Here is a 14,670-nt window from a genome sequence, read left to right as displayed (position 1 = left end):
ATAAAGACACTCTATGGTCTTAACTGATGACTGGTGAGCTTGGGACCATGTGGTTATGTATTACAAAGACACAACAACTTCAGAAACATACCTGTCCTCCTCCTGAGCTTCCTGGTGATCATTCAGACGGTTCCTCGGCTCATGTTGATCCACAATCTCTGAGAGAAGAGACAGAAACCGTCCACTGTCCATCAGACGTCTGCATCGCTTCAGAGACGTTCCTGATATGAAGAGGAAGAGGAAGCAACAGGGTGTGTGGATTGGCATCACCACTCCTTTAGCAATAGACCTACCTACAAACCAGCTGAGTGTTCACCTGCTCAGGGAGTACTTGGTGGGTTTAGTCTCTTTGTTTGCTCAGCTTTTCAATCTCAAGACCTGCAATCATCACAACAAAAGAACTGGTATCTGTAGGCAGCAATCATATAACTGGAGAATCATTTCTGTTAGTAGTTTTCCTGATTGTCTTCAGAGATCAAGATATAAACGTTTTTATATATATATAGTATATACATATACTATATATATATATATATATACATGCAAAAAGAGAAAGTAAGAGCGCCTGTGTGTTGTAGTCACGAGACTTATCAGTACCACTTCTCCATCAAGTTAGACACACACACACACAGACACACAGACAGACAGACACACACCACACACACCTACACACACACAGACACACACACACACACACACACACACACAGACACACACACATTCACACACACACAGACAGACACAGACACACACACACACACACAGACACAGACACACACAGACACACACACACACACAGACGGACAGACACACACACACACACACACACACACACACACACACACACACACACACACACACACAGACACACACACACACACACACACACACACACACACACACACACACACACACACACACACACACACACACACACACACACACACACACACACACACACACACACACACATAGAGACACACATAGACACACACACACACACACACACACACACACACACACAGACACACACACACACACACACACAGACACACAAACACACAAACACACACACACACACACACACACACACACACACACACACACACAGAGCACACATAGACACACACACACACAGACACACACACACACACACACACACACACACACACACACACAGAGACACACATAGACACACACACACAGACACACACACACACACACACACACACAGACACACACACACACAGACACACACACACACACACACACACACACAGACACACATAGACACACACAGACACAGACACACAGACGGACAGACACACACACAGACGGACAGACACACACACACACACACAGACACACAGACACACACACAGACACACACACACACACACACACACACACACAGACACAGACACACACACACACACACACACACATACACACAGACACACGCAGACACAGACACACACACACACACACACACACACACACACACACACACACACACACACACACACACACACACACACACACAGACACACACACACAGACAGAGACACACACACACACAGACACACACACACACACACACAGCACACACACACACACACACACACACACACACAGACACACATAGACACACACACACACACACCTACACACACACACACACACACACAGACACAGACAGACACAGACACAGACACACACACACACACACACACACACACAGACAGACACACACACACACACACACACACACACACACACACACACACACACACACACACAGACAGAGTCACACACACACACAGACGGACAGACACACAGACACACACACACACACACACACACACACACACACACACACACACAGACAGAGTCACACACACACACAGACGGACAGACACACAGACACACACACACACACACACACACACACACACACACACACACACACACACACACACACACACACACACACACACACACACACACACACACACACACACAGACACACACACACACACACACACACACACACACACACACACACACACACACACACAGACACACACACACACACACACACACACACACACACACAGACACACACACACACACACACAGGAAGGAAAGCTGTCAAAAACAAATAGCCATCGCTGTAAGTCACGAGACTTATCAACACCACTTCCTCAGTCTGGACCGATCTGACCCTGATGACACTCGTGCTTTCCATTAACTGTCGTTGCTTCAGCCTGTTATTTCAGCAGCAGCCCGGCAGTGGTTAGCCAACACCGACGTGTGGCTTTGGCAACACGCGACTCAACGAGCCCACAAATAGTCTTTACGTTATTCCCTCCCATTCATATCTATATCTTTCATAAAGAAACCCATCAGGGAATGTTAACCCTTACAGTAGTATATTTTACAGTACAATACATTCAGTTAAATCAAAAATAAAACAAACAATACACAATTGTGCGCAAGTGGGCTTATGGATCCTGCCGTCTGTTGGGGTCGGGCCACAGGATCTCATCAACATCACAAGCAATGTCTTCTCTCGCTAAGCATCGGGGGGAAATATCCCCTCGTGTGCCGAGTCCTTCCCTGGATTGACCTCACCTCAATGTCTCCGCAGACCTGTTCCTTTGCCTGCAGAAGAGGCATACGGGCATGTGGTTGGCGGTCATATACGCGCCATCTCCAAGCGGAAAATAATTCCTCTATAGGATTTAGAAATGGCGAGTAAGGGGGCAAGTACACAACTTCAAATTGATCCTGGTTGGTGAACCAGTTCTGGACCAGAGCAGCCCGATGGAAACTAACGTTATCCCAGACAACAACAAACCTGGGCTGCTCTGGTCTGGTTATGTGTTGCGCGTTATAGGGACCCAGTTTGCCATGATGGTGCACGTAGCCCTCGAAGACTTATGGCAGCACACAATGTGATATTTCCCCCGCGCTGCCCCGGGACGTGCACAATTGCCCTTTGGCCAATTATATTACGTCCCCGTCGTCTGTTTTTGCTAAGGCTGAATCCAGCCTCGTCACTGTAAATACATTCATGCGGCTGGGCAGCTCCATCCACGTCCATGATTCTCTGTAACAAAAAATACATATTGTGGATGGCTTTACTCAAAGCACACACCTACACTACTACACATACAGAACCGACCCACCCCACCACACAGGTACCTGTGTAGCTTTCTGAATGTATCTATGTGGTACTAATCCAGTGGTACATATCCATCTGTTACTGGACTGCACCCATTCTTTATTGTCAATGTAAAGGACTGAAACACTTACCGGTACATATTCATGTCGAAGTTCTTTGACCCCGACACTGTTCCTCTCAAATGGGACCCTGTACAATGTCTTCATGGTCATGTTGTGCTTTACCAAGATGCGTCTGATAGCTGTAATGCTTCCTCGATTGATGTTGTTGAATACTTGCCTATATAAGTATTTGTTGCTGTAGCTGAAATATTTTCCCTCTGTCGCTCCGAAACGGACGTAAACATATCCCCCTTTCGTTGTAGTCCACCGTTAGCCAGCTCCCGTACATGTAGGCTACTATTAAGATGCCAAATTTCCCCTCTGGGCTCACCAACACACACGTAAAAGCACATTAACCTTTCACTGCACGGGATCGCTAGTAAACATATCACACTTGCTCTGCTAGTGTCTCGTTAGCTAGCTCGCTTTTAGTGCATTTACAATGCCTAACGTCCTTGTGTGTTCGGTGACTTAGGTGTACTTATTATATATTTAAGTACATTAAACCGTTAATATATTGTTACATTTAAATAATTTTCAATTAAAAAAAAAAAAGGCTAGCACTTTATAGTAACTATCCATAAGTCATCATTTATTAAGCATTAGTTACCTATTAGTTAATGGTTTGTTCATTATTACTTATTTACTGTTCATACATAGTTCATCATGAGTAAAGCATTTGTTCACACAGTTATAAATGGTTCATTCATAATAAATCTTAAAATGTTTGTAAGATGATTTATACTCAACAAATAATGAAATAACTGTTTATAAATGAAATATTTTCCCCATTATAAACCAGTTATAAACTATTACTAAATGCGTTGTTCATCATTTGTAAAGCATTGCTCCTGTTAACTCTCATAATAAAGCATTAGTAGACACACTCATACATGGTTTGTTCATAGTAAAGTAATCAGTAAAGTATTAGTAAACACAGCTAGTAGATGGTTGGTCTGTAGTAAGTAAGCTCATGAAAAACGTTCATCAGTTGATATTTTTAATACTTCCTAAATGATGCATTAACCATGTGTAAATGAAGTCTTCTTAACATTATTAACGAGGTACTCAGGAACGTATAAGGTCGGTTAAAACTGGGAAGTTAACGATTAACAGACTATCTACACCTACATTTGTTCATGTCTTAAATAAAATGTTATGATTTAGAAAAAGGCCTAAACTAACAGCTGAGGTGTTAACACATCTGTTACAAATACTTACCAATAATGTACTCCATGATTAACTCATGAGTTACTGCTGGTTAGTTGACTACATGGCGTGATCTAAAGTGAGGACTTGCTATGCTTAACAAAGCATTTATAAATGAGTTGTAAAGGCTAGCAGATACAACAGAAACCAGTAAAAACAGTATTTATAAACCTTATTACGATGTAGTAAGAATGTACATTCATGGAATAGCTCGTAGTAGAGTTATTTAGTTGATATCAGGGGTGACTTTGGACCAGAACCAGAAGAAAACGAGAATGTTAAGAGCCAGAGAATTGAACATCAATGACGAGACGAGGAAACCAGGATACAGTTTGAGAAGTGTGTTAATATACACAGAAACATGGCGTACATACAGATAAACACAGGTATGAAACATAACAACTAAAATAATAAAGTGAGCACATAACAGAAACCCTTTTCAGTTCTATGAGCTCAATTGTTCTTTGATGACAAGAGTTCAGAGACGTTCAACGTTGGGGCCCATATGAGTTTGGTTTCTGTTGGTCCTACCACCATGAAGAAGGAGTCCAGGGCAACAGGTCTAAGTTCAGAGTCTGGATCCTGTAGCTCGCCACCCAGCCAACTGAACTGGGAATCTCTAAACCCTGAAGACTCTGGGACCTGAAGAGTCAATGTGATCCAGTATCCCTCTCTGGACCGGACCTCCACCTCCTCCACCTGTAGATAAGACCACATCACTTCTCTCAATTACTATTCAGTAGTAACATCAGTTGTTAGGCTACACTGGAAATACAATGAGGTGATATTTCAGTGAACTCATACTGAAATATCTAAACCTCTATTCAGTTATACAACCGTTCTTACATTTCTTCTCTTAAGTATCAAACGTATATAAATCCCTTTCAGGTATCAAAAGAACATTTATATTACTATCCCCCCATCATCACATACCCTTCACCATACCCCCCATCATCACATACCCTTCACCATACCCCCACATCATCACATACCCTTCACCATACCTAGAGATTGGCATGGGGTACTTTCCATAAAATCATCTCTCAATGCAAATGTGATGATGTGGGGGTATGGTGAAGGGTATGTGATGATGGGGGGTATGGTGAAGGGTATGTGATGATGGGGGGGTATGGTGAAGGGTATGTGATGATGGGGGGGTATGGTGAAGGGTATGTGATGATGTGGGGGTATGGTGAAGGGGATGTGATGATGGGGGGGGTATGGTGAAGGGTATGTGATGATGGGGGGTATGGTGAAGGGTATGTGATGATGGGGGGGTATGGTGAAGGGTATGTGATGATGGGGGGGGATGGTGAAGGGGATGTGATGATGTGGGGGGGTATGGTGAAGGGTATGTGATGATGGGGGTATGGTGAAGGGTATGTGATGATGGGGGGGTATGGTGAAGGGTATGTGATGATGGGGGGGTATGGTGAAGGGGATGTGATGATGTGGGGGTATGGTGAAGGGTATGTGATGATGGGGGAGTATGGTGAAGGGTATGTGATGATGGGGGGGTATGGTGAAGGGTATGTGATGATGGAGGGACCAAGGGACCTTTATCAGGATCATAGTATCCTGGATCATGAAATAACTGGCCTTTCAAAATAAAAGTCTGCCTGCCTCTATGGGAATCTAACATTCCCTATGGTATTTCAGACTGGACGTGCTGCGATGAGAGCTCAGTTCACAACGACCAAACCCACAGATCACTTTGGTCGTGTCAATGGAACCATTTGGCTACTTTTTAAACGTAAACTTATCGGCATCCATTTCGGCGTCTCGCGCTCGCCATCCACTCAAAACGTAACGTTAGCGTACTACTCGTTGGCCGGCTCGCGAGCCCAAACAAGTGCGTGCGGCGTGCCTGTTGTTGTGTTTCCGGTCTAGCTAGATCTGGTGTGGTGTTGTAGTTCTTCTAAGGTTACTAGTTGTTGCAACAGCACGTGAAAGAAACTACAAAGATTGCTCGGCCAAAAAGAACGTTAATCTCGCGATAAAAGAATGTACGCCGTTAAAATGGGTTTGCGTTAACGCCGTTAATAACGTGTTTAACTGACAGCACTAATATATATATATATATATATATATAAGTGTTGAGCAGCTGATTAATCAGACTACTCGCCATCGCAGGTGGAAAGAGTACAAACATAGCCTATTGTTGTCTTTGGGTCTAATCTGGCCCATTTTCAAAAAGTTTCTATATCAGAAATTTGGGTTTCTTTCAAAGACATTGTCACACAAAATAATAACGTGGATGGTTCCCTACGACGCTCTTCACAAGTTAAATTAATGATCAGTTCTCTACTTTCATTGGATTTGGGTGTTTTAGTCAATGTAAAGAAACATTTATGAAAGACGTAAGAAAAACGTAGGAAAGAAATGTCAAAATCATCGGGAAAGGTTAGCCTGTCTCCATGAACGTCCTATAACTCGCGACGTTAGGAAACCAGAACGAGCTAACTATTGACGTCATGTTAAAACTATTTCCTGTCCTTCTTCTGATTTCCACCCGCAGCCTGTCACAAGTTTTTTGGCGTTATTTTAAAACCTTTTTGGTGCTTTTTAAAAAAAAAAAAAAAACAGGGTTAAAAAAACCCTTAATAAAAGGTAAAAAAAAGGTTGCTTTTCCCGACATTTAAAAGGAAATTATCTTTAACTTTTCTTTACTAATTTGGGCTGCCGGCGCCCCTAGCATTTGCCCATCCTGCCTAGCTATGCCACAGGCTCGCCCTGACACTGAGACATGTAAAAAGTAACAATTTTGTAAAAAAAAAAAATAAATAAAAAAAATGAAATAAAACGGCCAAAACAGCTTTTATTTTGAAAAATTTCGAAACAGCTTTTATTTTGAAAATTTTCAAAACTACTTTTATTTTGATTTTTACCGGAAGAGCTTACATAGCCACAGCAACTTTACATGTCCGAAGCCGCATCAGAGAGGACCGGGTGGATTTTCTCCATTTAAAAAGTTCTTCCGGAGTTGGACGCATCTACACCGAGGCACACGGACTCTTTAAGCCGCAGAAGGGTCGCGGTCACACGGCCATGGCATCTTTCGTTTGCCGGATCCAGTACCTGGAGGACTCGGACCCGTTTATCTGCACAAACTTCCCCGAACCTCGGAGACCTCCGACGGTGAGCGTGGAAGAGAACCTGCCGCTCAGTGAGCAGATCGCCGGTATACACAAGCTGCTTGAGGCGCCTCTAAAGGTGGGTCATTAAACTAAAACACAACTAAATTAAATAAAATACCTGCCGATTTACACTTAAGAGTAAACAAGTCTTGTTGGGTAACTTTAAAACTAAATTAAAAGAAGGTTAAACGCAACAGGTGTGAAACAAACATTAAATACTCTGTTTTCCCTCAGGATATTGGTGACACGCCAAACTCCCTTTTAAAAAATCAGGCGATTTAATGTGTTCTTTGTAATTTGATCACTTATAGAATGATTTAAAATCTTAAAAATGGGATGAATCTACATGTCCACAGCAAACAAGACGTGGTGCGTAACTTTACAACTACATTTAAAAAATGTTTAACGCAACAGGTGCGACACAAACATTAAATACTCTGTTTTCCCTCAGGATATTGGTGACACGCCAAACTCCCTTTAAAAATCAGGCGATTTATGGTATTCTTGGTAATTTGTCCATCTAGAGAATTTTTTAAAGTCTTAAATGGGATGAATCTACATCTGTACTGTGTTGCATAACATTACCTCCGAAAGTTAAATAGATTTAAAGCCATAAACACTCTGTTTTCCCTCAGGATATTGGTGACACGCCAAACTCCCTTTAAAAATCAGGCTATTTAGTGTGTTCTTGGTCATTCGGCCACGTAGAGAATGATTAAAGTCTTACATCTTTCCATTCAATATTTATTCTGTAAAATAGAGATGCAGTGCTGCTTGTTGCCGAACTTTCCAGAAGACTTGACACGATTGGTCAGTCTTGTTTTTTGGAAGGTATCGTTGCTAATGAGCTCTTCCACATTAAAAAGGCCATGTTTTTGAATGGAGCTGCTACCCCCGCGACCCGACCCCGGATAAGCGGATGAAGATGGATGTTTTTGAATGGAGTTTGGTGTCCGATTTTTTATTTATTTATTTATTTTTTTTCTGGGTTAGTTCAACATTTCAAAGGTGCTTTGCTGCTGTTCACTTTATCTTCAGTCTAATCAGATGTGTGTATCAGTGAAGTGTGTTCAGATTCATTTGAATTATATTTCCTTGGGGAAACCTTTCTTGACTCTGGCGTTGACAACTTTAGCTGCACTTACAATAAAAAACAATAGATAGAAATTAATAAATAAAAACAACCATCCACAAGTAAACAATGATCCACAATAACAGAACACACTGATACTGCCTTAGAGGGTAACTACCCTTTTTTAACCCTGTTGTCCTATGTCTTTGTCTAAGTGCTTGTTGTTGCTGCTGACAGACTCAGATTATTATTCTAAGTGTCTGACAACATTATGAAAGGATCCCTGCAGAGATAGACCTTTAAAACCTCTTTAAGACATTTCTGTTTAACCAGAAACAGCTCTGAAGTCGCTAGCACGAAACCCACCAGACTCCATGTAAATAATCAGTACTTTTAGGGTGTATAGAGCAGCATATTTTCACATGTCTATCTGTACAAATCTTTAAACTGTGTGTTTATTTTAACCAAACCAGAGTGGTGATTGTTGGAAAAGTGGAAAAACGACCCAAAACAGCTTTTGATAGTTTTATTTAGTTTCTGTCCACTTTGAATGAAGTGTGTTTTACGCTGATAAAAGTCCTGATTATTTACATGGAGTCTGGTGGAAATATGCTGGCTCTATACACGCTAAAAGTCCTGATTATTTACATGGAGTCTGGTGGAGAGATGCTGGCTCTATACACGCTAAAAGTCCTGATTATTTACATGGAGTCTGGTGGAAATATGCTGGCTCTATACACGCTAAAAGTCCTGATTATTTACATGGAGTCTGGTGGAAATATGCTGGCTCTATACACGCTAAAAGTCCTGATTATTTACATGGAGTCTGGTGGAAATATGCTGGCTCTATACACGCTAAAAGTCCTGATTATTTACATGGAGTCTGGTGGAAATATGCTGGCTCTATACACGCTAAAAGTCCTGATTATTTACATGGAGTCTGGTGGAGATATGCTGGCTCTATAAACGCTAAAAGTCCTGATTATTTACATGGAGTCTGGTGGAGATATGCTGGCTCTATACACGCTAAAAGTCCTGATTATTTACATGGAGTCTGGTGGAAATATGCTGGCTCTATACACGCTAAAAAGTCCTGATTATTTACATGGAGTCTGGTGGAGATATGCTGGCTCTATACACGCTAAAAGTCCTGATTATTTACATGGAGTCTGGTGGAGATATGCTGGCTCTATACACGCTTAAAAGTCCTGATTATTTACATGGAGTCTGGTGGAGATATGCTGGCTCTATACACGCTAAAAGTCCTGATTATTTACATGGAGTCTGGTGGAGATATGCTGGCTCTATACACGCTAAAAAGTCCTGATTATTTACATGGAGTCTGGTGGAGATATGCTGGCTCTATACACGCTAAAAAGTCCTGATTATTTACATGGAGTCTGGTGGAGATATGCTGGCTCTATACACGCTAAAAAGTCCTGATTATTTACATGGAGTCTGGTGGAAATATGCTGGCTCTATACACGCTAAAAGTCCTGATTATTTACATGGAGTCTGGTGGAGATATGCTGGCTCTATACACGCTAAAAGTCCTGATTATTTACATGGAGTCTGGTGGAGATATGCTGGCTCTATACACGCTTAAAAGTCCTGATTATTTACATGGAGTCTGGTGGAAATATGCTGGCTCTATACACGCTAAAAAGTCCTGATTATTTACATGGAGTCTGGTGGAGATATGCTGGCTCTATACACGCTAAAAGTCCTGATTATTTACATGGAGTCTGGTGGAGATATGCTGGCTCTATAAACGCTAAAAGTCCTGATTATTTACATGGAGTCTGGTGGAGATATGCTGGCTCTATACACGCTGAAAGTCCTGATTATTTACATGGAGTCTGGTGGAGATATGCTGGCTCTATACACGCTAAAAGTCCTGATTATTTACATGGAGTCTGGTGTAGTTTGGTGATGGTGATTTCGGGGCTATTTCATGTTAAACTAAAAGGATCTTCCTCTTTAACTAAAAGGTCTATCTCTGTAGGGATCCTTTCATAATGTTGTCAGACACTTAGAATAATAATCTGAGTCTGTCAGCTTCCACCAAAACTAGTTCCTTTCCGAGACTATTTAGCAGAGGCACAGTGGCTCCGTCCGGCGCTTAGCCCCGCCCAAGATGATTGTGATTGGTTTAAACCAGGCATGCACTGAACCCAGGATTGGGCCTCAGATTGGGCTGAATATTGGGCTTTTTGACGGGGTTGGGTTTCTGCTGAACCCTACGCTGTCACTCCGCGCTACGCTGGTCGCCGTGATGACGGCGCCGTTGGTTACAGGAAGGTGTTTACGTAGGTGGAGCTTCAATGCAGCAGGCTGAGAGGAAGTGGAAATGGAACTGGTGAGCAGAAAAAGTGTTGTTTGGCAGTACTTTCAGTCAAAAGAAGGCCATTCAAGTCCAGCTACATGTTCAATCTGCAATGCTGATTAGTCTGGTGGTGGCGAGGACCCTAAACAATACACAACATCACCGCCATGCTAATTATTAGTCTGTCCGAGTAAAGACTGAATCCCAAACATCTTTCAGCTTCTGTTATCTGTTCTGACTCTCGGCGCTCCTTAAAGTAATGTTTTCAGAGTAAAAGCTGACTAAATAGCTGCTGTTTGTTTTTCTGCTGACAACAGGAAGTTTGTGCAGCTTTAAAGTGGATACAACTCTTTTCCATCAACATCTTCACAGCCTCGTCTCGCCAAAGTAAAAGCCTCGTCTCGCCAAAGTAAAAGTGTCATCTTTCTGCAAAATGTTTGTTCAACCTGTAGAGTTTAAAGTGTGTGTGTGTGTGTGTGTGTGTGTGTGTGAGTGAGTCTCTGTGTGTGTGTGTGTGTGTGTGTGTGTGTCTGTGTGTTTGTTTCCTGCTGGTTAGCTGACTAATGATGCTTCCTGTTTGGATCAGCGTGCAGTTTTCCAAACAGGAAGTGAACGCAACTTTGTGCCTCACAGTCTGTCCCAGTTACCCTTCAGTCATGAGACAGACTCACACACACACAGACTCACACACAGAGACTCACACACACACACACACACACACACACACACACACACACACACACACACACACACACACACACAGACACACACACACACACACACAGACTCACACACAGAGACTCACACACACACACACACACACACAGAGACTCACACACACACACACACACACACACACACACACACACACACACACACACACACACACACACACACACACACACACACACACACAGACTCACACACACACACACACACAGAGACTCACACACACACACACACACACACACACACACACACACACACACACACACACACACACACACACACACACACACACACACACAGAGACTCACACACAGACTCACACACAGACACACACACAGAGACTCACACACACACACACACACACACACACACACACACACACACACACACACACACACACACACACACACACACACACACACACACACACACACACACACACACACACACACACACACACACACACACACACACACACACACACACACACACACACACACACACACACACACACACACACACACACACACACAGAGACTCACACACACACACAGAGACACACTCAAAAAGCTAAAACTAACTAAAAGAAGAATCAACAAGCGTTGAAAACCCTGAAATGATGTCAGACCCACGTAGTCATCAGTGATGTCATCGCTCAGATATCTCAGAGGCCAAAGTTCTGCAGGAGATCATGACTCAGCAGTCTGAGGCCAATGTTCTGCAGGAGATCATGACTCAGCAGTCTGTTTGAACACGCCCGGCCGGCCCAAACACGTCTTTTATTGAATGACTTTCAGATCTGTTCCATGGGATTCTTCAATGTGATGCCTATATTGGGACTTCTTAAAGGGATACACACACATTTCCAGCAGCTGGAAACACTGTGAGCCCTCACAGTGTTTCCAGCTGCTGTCAGTCAAAAATGCCCAAAATGTCTTTTAAAAAAAAGTCAAAAAATGTCTGCAAAAATTTCTTTAAAAAAAGTCAAATGCCCAAAATGTCTTTAAAAAAGTAAAAAAAGCCCAAAATGTCTTTTTAAAAAAAAGCCCAAAATGTCTTTAAAAAATTCTCAAAAATGCCCAAAATGTCTTTAAAAAAAAGTCAAATTCCAAAAAAAAGCCCAAAATGTCTTTAAAAAAGTCAAAAAAAATGCCCAAAATGTCTTTTAAAAAAAAAGCCCAAAATGTCTTTAAAAAAATTCTCAAAAAATGCCCAAAATTTCTTTAAAAAAAAGTCAAAAAATGTCTGCAAAAATTTCTTTAAAAAAAAGTCAAATGCCCAAAATGTCTTTAAAAAAAGTAAAAAAATGCCCAAAATTTCTTTAAAAAAAGTCAAAAAAATGCCCACAGCCCTCACAGTGATCTAGACACCACTGTTGTCTGCCCACTGTTTTTAAACATTTCTCCCAAAATGTGTCAGTCAAACTCCAGTATGTGTGTAAGTCAGACCCGCCCCCGGAGACAGGAAAACCAATCACGCTTCTCTTTCCACGCGTTGATATCTTTTAGGCACATTTGACTGTTCTTACGCAATACAGTGAGTGTTAAATGCAATAATAGGACTGCTACGCTAAGGCTGCGTAGGCCAGCAAAAAGTCCCCAAAAATGCCCAAAATGTCTTTCAAAAAAAAAGTCAAAAAATGCCCAAAATGTCTTTCAAAAAAATTCCCAAAAAATGCCCAAAATGTCTTTTAAATTCAAGGTCAAAAAATGCCCAAAATGTCTTTTAAAAAAAAAGTCAAAAAATGCCCAAAATGTCTTTTTAAAAAAAGTCAAAAAATGCCCAAAATGTCTTTTAAAAAAAAGTCAAAAAATGCCCAAAATTTCTTTAAGAAAAAGTCAAATGTCTGCAAAAATTTCTTTAAAAAAAAGTCAAATGCCCAAAATGTCTTTAAAAAAGTCAAAAAAAATGCCCAAAATGTCTTTTAAAAAAAAAGCCCAAAATGTCTTTAAAAAAATTCCCAAAAATGCCCAAAATGTCTTTAAAAAAATTCAGGCTGCGTAGGCCAGCAAAAAGTCCCCAAAAATGCCCAAAATGTCTTTCAAAAAAATTCCCAAAAAATGCCCAAAATGTCTTTAAAAAAAAGTCAAAAAATGCCCAAAATGTCTTTTAAATTCTCAAAAAATGCCCAAAATGTCTTTTAAAAAAAAAGTCAAAAAATGCCCAAAATGTCTTTTAAAAAAATGCCCAAAATGTCTTTAAAAAAGTCAAAAAACGCCCAAAATGTCTTTAAAAAAGTCAAAAATGCCCAAAATGTCTTAAAAAAAAAGTCAAAAAATGCCCAAAATGTCTTTAAAAAAAGTCAAAAAATGCCCAAAATGTCTTTAAAAAAAAGTCAAAAAATGCCCAAAATGTCTTTAAAAAAAAGTCAAAAAAATGCCCAAAATGTCTTTAAAAAAAGTCAAAAAAATGCCCAAAATGTCTTTTAAAAAAAAGTCAAAAAATGCCCAAAATGTCTTTAAAAAAGTCAAAAAAGCCCAAAATGTCTTTTAAAAAAAATGCCCAAAATGTCTTTAAAAAAAGTCAAACAAATGCCCAAAATGTCTTTAAAAAAAAGTCAAAAAATGCCCAAAATCTCTTTAAAAAAAAAATGCCCAAAATGTCTTTAAAAAAAAATGCCCAAATAGTCTTTAAAAAAAATTCTCAAAAAATGCCCAAAATTTCTTTAAGAAAAAGTCAAATGTCGGCAAAAATTTCTTTAAAAAAAAGTCAAAAAATGCCCAAAATGTCTTTTAAAAAAGTCAAAAAAAGCCCAAAATGTATTTTAAAAAAAATGCCCAAAATGTGTTTAAAAAAGTCAAAAAATGCCCAAAATGTCTTTTAAAAAAAAGTCAAAAAATGTCTGCAAAAATTTCTTTAAAAAAAAGTCAAATGCCCAAAATGTCTTTAAAAAAGTCAAAAAAAATGCC

Source organism: Sander vitreus, unplaced genomic scaffold (genome assembly GCF_031162955.1).
Source record: "Sander vitreus isolate 19-12246 unplaced genomic scaffold, sanVit1 ctg394_0, whole genome shotgun sequence".
Taxonomy (NCBI): domain Eukaryota; kingdom Metazoa; phylum Chordata; class Actinopteri; order Perciformes; family Percidae; genus Sander; species Sander vitreus.
This window is presented reverse-complemented; position numbering follows the sequence as displayed.